Source organism: Homarus americanus, unplaced genomic scaffold, assembly GCF_018991925.1.
Source record: "Homarus americanus isolate GMGI-L3 unplaced genomic scaffold, GMGI_Hamer_2.0 scaffold41366, whole genome shotgun sequence".
In the NCBI taxonomy this organism is placed as follows: Eukaryota; Metazoa; Arthropoda; class Malacostraca; order Decapoda; family Nephropidae; genus Homarus; species Homarus americanus.
Genome location: NW_024723541.1, coordinates 4,669,727 through 4,675,654, shown reverse-complemented (window position 1 = coordinate 4,675,654; position 5,928 = coordinate 4,669,727). Strand labels below are relative to the sequence as shown.

General features: G+C 44.7%; 1 protein-coding gene across 2 annotated transcripts in view; it reads left to right on the top strand.

Annotated features, from left to right (window-relative positions):
* The first annotated feature begins 1,180 nt into the window (after positions 1-1,180).
* LOC121863596 (proline-rich receptor-like protein kinase PERK1) overlaps positions 1,181-5,928 on the top strand; it is a 38,355-nt gene continuing 33,607 nt past the window's right edge. For both annotated transcript variants that reach the window (XM_042362321.1, XM_042362322.1), the window contains exon 1: positions 1,181-1,636. The gene's annotated coding sequence lies outside the window, so the exon portion shown is untranslated. The remainder of the gene's footprint in view (positions 1,637-5,928) is intronic.

Genomic DNA, 5,928 nt, shown 5'->3' with positions numbered 1-5,928 from the left:
TGACTGACTAAATCCACTGAACTTTAACAGTTACCAAACCAACAGACGATATTTTCATAGTTTCGAAAACTTATTGAAATTCAGTTCTTTACATCAATAGATTACTAAACCTTAATAAAACAGGTAACAAAACAGGTGTGGGTGAACTGACTCGATAGTATGGGTGAAATGACCGGATTCCGTTCAGTTAAGAGAGGTGTTTTGTGATGGTTTAGTAGTGTGTTGTGTTGGAATCTCTCTCTCTCTCTCTCTCTCTCTCTCTCTCTCTCCTAACCTTTCACGTGATACCATAATAATGAATTCACTCGCCACCACCTACACCCACGAATCTCTCACCTCTCACTCCCTCTCTCAGCCCTCTCATCTCCTCTCCCAGCCCTCTCACCACCTCTTCTAACCTTCTCACTCACTCCTTCTACCATCACTCTTACTCACCCCCAGCCCTCTCATTCACCCCCTAGCCCTCTCATTCACCCTCTCTCCCAGCCCACTCACTCACTCACTCTTCCAATCCTCCTACTCACCCCCAACCCTCTCACCTCCTCTCCCAGCACTCACACTTATCTCCATCCCACTCACTTACTCCAGCCCTCCCACTCAACCATCCCTCTCACTCACCTTGGCATTCACTAATTAGCTTTTGTTTAATCTGTGTTATTTCTCATAATTTTCTCATCACATTCCATTAACCCCATACTATTTTTCTGCTTATGTGTGTGTGTGTGTGTGTGTGTGTGTGTGTGTGTGTGTGTGTGTGTGTGTGTGTGTGTGTGTGTGTGTGTGTGTGTATTATAAGTAGTACTCTGTCCATTCGTGATTATCTTTTTCTCTTTTTTTATTTGCATATCTGTCAGACTGTCAGTTTATTATTCTTTTGTATGTGTCCCTGTCTGTCTAATTGTCTGTCTGTCTGTTTGTTTGTCTGTTAATAGTTTCCTTTAATACAGACATTGTACAATTAAGAATACAGACACACAAACACTTACACAAGCAAGTAGACAAACCTGTACATCTAAAACACACACACGCACACACACACACACACACACACACACACACACACACACATACATACACAAAGATGAACGTAGCGGCGACGAAAGGTGGGCTGTGACGCAGGAGCAGGCTGGGCCGTGTGTGCTGGCTGGGTGGCATGGGTGGCCACTCAGTTGGTGGCGGGTCGGCACAGGAGCGAGCCGCCCCCCTACACCACTACCACACCTCGTCCTCCCGTGTGCAACAAGTGTCTGGAAGCGTCTCACCAGTTACTATTATCACTCCCGAGTATTTAAAGAACACATTAAAACGTGTTTTTGATTATATTAATCAGCTGTTTAAAGGGATCTACCACGTGGCTTTGTTGACACTTTTTTGGGGGGACACTAACGATAGGATAGATCTTGTGATGAGATGTCTTAAGAATCAGAGTTGATCTTCCTCGAGTGATTACCAAGATGATCTCATTTTGTTTTATGTAAAGTTAGAACGTATACGATAATAAATAACAAAGGTACGTAGTCATTACAGTAGTTAAGATCGACTCTACCTGCGTGAGTGAGTGGCTGATTCTTCCCGGGAACTGACTTGACCTGCTACGTCAGCGCCACCGCACATGCCATCTACCTTCTGAGATGTGGTGAGTGTTGATATGATCTACTGTTGTTAGTGTATGTAGGAGGAAGAGAAGGAATGAGGAGGAGAAGGAAGAGCTAGAGGAGGAGGAGGCGTGAATAGGAAGAAGACGGATATGAAGAAGGGTGGAAGAGAAGGTAAGGAAGGAGGAAAAGAGGAGAGAGGAGGAAGAGGTGGGGAAGAAGTGTGGAAACGAGGAGAGAAGGAGAAGCTAGAGTGAGAAGGGAGAGAAGGTCTACCTATGAAGCTCCTACACCTGTAGCTCCCACACCTGTAGCTCCAACACCTGTAGCTCCTACACCTGTAGCTCCCACACCTGTAGCTCCCACACCTGTAGCTCCAACACCTGTAGCTCCCACACCTGTAGCTCCTACACCTGTAGCTCCAACACCTGTAGCTCCCACACCTGTAGCTCTAACACCTGTATCCCCCACACCTGTATCTCCCACACCTGTATCTCCCACACCTGTAGCTCCCACACCTGTATCTCCAAAACCTGTAGTTCTAACACCTGTAAGAATGGATGACAGGTGTTGGGGCAGGTAACCTCACAGCTCAAGCATACCTGGTCTACCTGTAATTACCACCTGTGAGTACCACCTATAAGACTTAATGGGGAGTGAAACTGATCGTCGCCAGCCCAGGCAGGAGGCAGAAAGTAGGAGTTCTTAAGTAGGAGGAGGAAGCAGGAAGCATGAGGCAGGAGGTAAGAAATAGAAAGCTCGAGGTAGGAAGCAGGAGATAGGAGGTACAGTTGGAAGCAGGAGGTAGGAGGCAGGAAGCAGGGACTAACCTAACCTAACCTAACCCACATATAAACTACTTTTACCACACAACAACAACATCAGTACTACCCCTCAAAAAATAGCATTACCCTTCTCACCCCCTCCTTACGCACGCCAGACGAACGCTCGCCCGCCTTTAGCCTACAGAAGCGTTCTATTTGTGGTAGGAATATGAGTGACAGGTCAGACCTCAACCTGCCGACCTTGTGGCTATTTAATAAAGGTGAGGCCCTCCAGAACTCACCTGCCAGGTATTCACATCAACTCATTAGTATCACACAGGTAATTAAAAATAATATTTCTTTTTGTTTACGTTATTTTGAGTAAATTTTTTTCAGTGAGTCAATATAATATTTAGTTCTCGTTATATTATCAGTATTATGTTTGAACTTTGTGTTGATATAAATATGTACAGGTATATTGTTGTGTTTATTAGTAAATATATCAGAGTTTTGGCTTCTAACTTTGACATAATCTTTACTCTTACAATATTTGGTGTTTGGTATAGCGTGTAACCTAACGTAACGTAACGTAACGTAACGTAACCCTCCAAGTGGCATTAAGGTGTTTAATTGTCAGGTGAAATAAACTGAGGGTCTAAACTTCATGTTATTCTTATCCTTTTTTGCAGACCACAGTATTTTCTATTCCTTTTCCCCCAGACTCGATAATATCCCCGCAAAAACTTCCCCGCTTGATGGTACACAGCGGCCAGGCTTTTAGGGACGGGATGCAGGTATAAAAATAAGAGGGAAAAAATCTTCTTTGCCAATAATGGTTTTTTCCCCTGCCATAAAAGGTTAAAGGGAAATACTACAGGTTATCAATGTTAGTTTTTTTCCCTTGTAGGTAAATGCTAATATTTCCCTGATAATACCGAGATGAAACGTAACATTAATCTTCCAATAACGATAGTGTGTGTGTGTGTGTGTGTGTGTGTGTGTGTGTGTGTGTGTGTGTCAATTTCTACGCCCAATCATACAACTATTTCATACTCCCAGCCAATCACATTCATTTACATCCCTCCTCAACCAATCACATGACTTCATCATTACCCCCAGCCAATCACGTGTGTGCAGCATAACTAGTCAGAACCCCTCGTCCATTAACCAAGACTTAGAAATAAAACTCCCTCGTTATTTATAATCAAAGGGCAGGTGAGGACAGGTGAGGACAGGTGAGGACAGGTGAGGACAGGTAAGGACAGGTGAGGACAGGTGAGGACAGGTGAGGACAGGTAAGGACAGGTGAGGACAGGTAACACTGAGGAAGATTGATTCCTGTAGTGCAGGTAGGTACTGTAGGTCACCTGGCGTTAATTAACCTGGCGTAGGTAATGATATCAAGGTGTGGTGAAGGAGGTGGGGTAGAGGAAGTCAGGTGGAGTGAGAGAAGGGGAGGAAGGAAAGGGAGGTGAGGAAGGGAGGCAGGAGAGAAGGGGAGGTGAGGAGGGAAGGGGAGGGAGGGAAGGAGAGGTGAGGGAAGGAGAGGTGAGGGAAGGAGAGGTGAGGGGAAGGAGAGGTGAGGGAAAGGGAGGTGAGGGAAGGGAGGTGAGGGAAAGGGAGGAGGAAAGGGAAGGTGCTGGGGGGGAGGTCAGAGAAGGGACTAATGGAAGAAGAAGAAAAAGACACACACAACTTAAGAGGTGTGTGTGTGTGTGTGTGTGTGTGTGTGTGTGTGTGTGTGTGTGTGTCAGCAGACTGTAGAGAGTTTTACACTCACTTTAAATTGCTAGTTTCCAGGCCTTTAAATGATGTCGTTTAGAGTGCCTGTACCTGTTTCCCTGCCTGTCTGGTTGTCTGTCTGGTTGTCTGTCTGTCTGCCTGTCTGGTTGTCTGTCTGTCTGTCTGTCTGCCTGTCTGGTTGTTTATCTGTCTTTCTGTCTGTCTGCCTGTCTGTCTATACGTTATTAAATATCATACACCAGTTAACACATACACGTATACACAACACCGCCAAAAACAACAACAACAGTTCGTTAATCCTCAAACTCACTTAACGAGAGAAAACAGCATTAAGTGAAATCTGTTTATTGAAAAAAAATGAATGAAGAATATGCCCCCACGTTTCATTTTAGCCAGAGAATGAAATCTATTTACGTACGAGCTTCTACCTATCCCCTATCCCCCATCCGCGCCACGTAAAAAAATATAAAATACTATTGGACAGACAGGTGTACACAGTATATATGAAAGTGAATGCCATATACCAACACAATACTTTTATATCATATTTCGTAAACTCAGCGAAATCTCAGTATATTAAATCTGTCTGTTAAACATAATGAAGTTTGTTGTATGATAAATTTGTATATCAAAATATATTGTATTGAACCGTAGTTAAAATTAAACGGAAAAATACATACAGAGCTCTCTCTCTCAGGACCGCACACAACATCCCACCTACTGGGCCACACACAACCCCCAGGTGTACACACCATCCCCATGGCCACACAACACCCCCTCCCCTCAGGGCTACACAACTCCCCCAGGGCTACACACAACATCCCCCCTCAGGGCCACACCACCACCACACCTCAGGGCCACACAACACCCCCTCCCCCAGGACACAACATCCCCCCCTCAGGCCACACACACCACCACCCTCAAGACCACACCACCCCACCAGGGCCACACACAACACTCTCACCTCAGGGCTACATCCCCAGGGACACACAACACCCTTCAGCACCACACAACACCCCACCTCAGGGCCACACCACCACTCAGGGCCACATCCCCCACCTCAGGACCACACCACCCAACCTCAGGGCCACATCCCCACCTCAGGCCACACCACCCACCAGGGCCACACAACACCAACACAGGTCCAAGTTTAGCGTCAGGTAAAGCTCATGACATTTTTCACGACGAGACTGACAAGTAAACACAGTCAGCCATTATGTCAGATCCTTTTAGGGTGTGACCTAACTAGTGGTACAGTGTGGGTGTTGTCTGTCTGTCTGTCTGTCTGTCTGTCTGTCTATCTGTCTGTCTACGATTCACAATTATCCTTACAAAAAGTCGCTGTAATATAAGAAGACAATAACAACAATATCTACTGTGTAAACTGGAATTAATAACAATACTTCAGGTCATCACAGGTTTGTCATCCGCCCCCCCCCCCCTCATAATGTCAAGATCTAGTTTAGTTATGCCTTCGTCCATGTCTGTTTTCTCTTGTGTGTGTGTAAATAAATCGTGAGCGTCATCCTGGAAAAAATAAAACATTAAACAAAATAATAAAATGTTTCTATTTTAATTATTTATTTTCTAGTCATATGTACTTTTTTTTCTCTCTCTCTCTCTCTTTCTTTCTCTCTCTTTCTTTCACCATTTCTCTCTCATTCCTTCCTCTTTCTCATTATAAATTTTCCCTTCCACTAAAATATTCCCCCTGACATAAGAAAAAAAAATTTCCCTACCACTGATATAATTTTTCCCTACTCATACTAATATTTCCCCGCATTACCATTAATAACATGATGGCCCAACGTCGCTGATCGTAATTT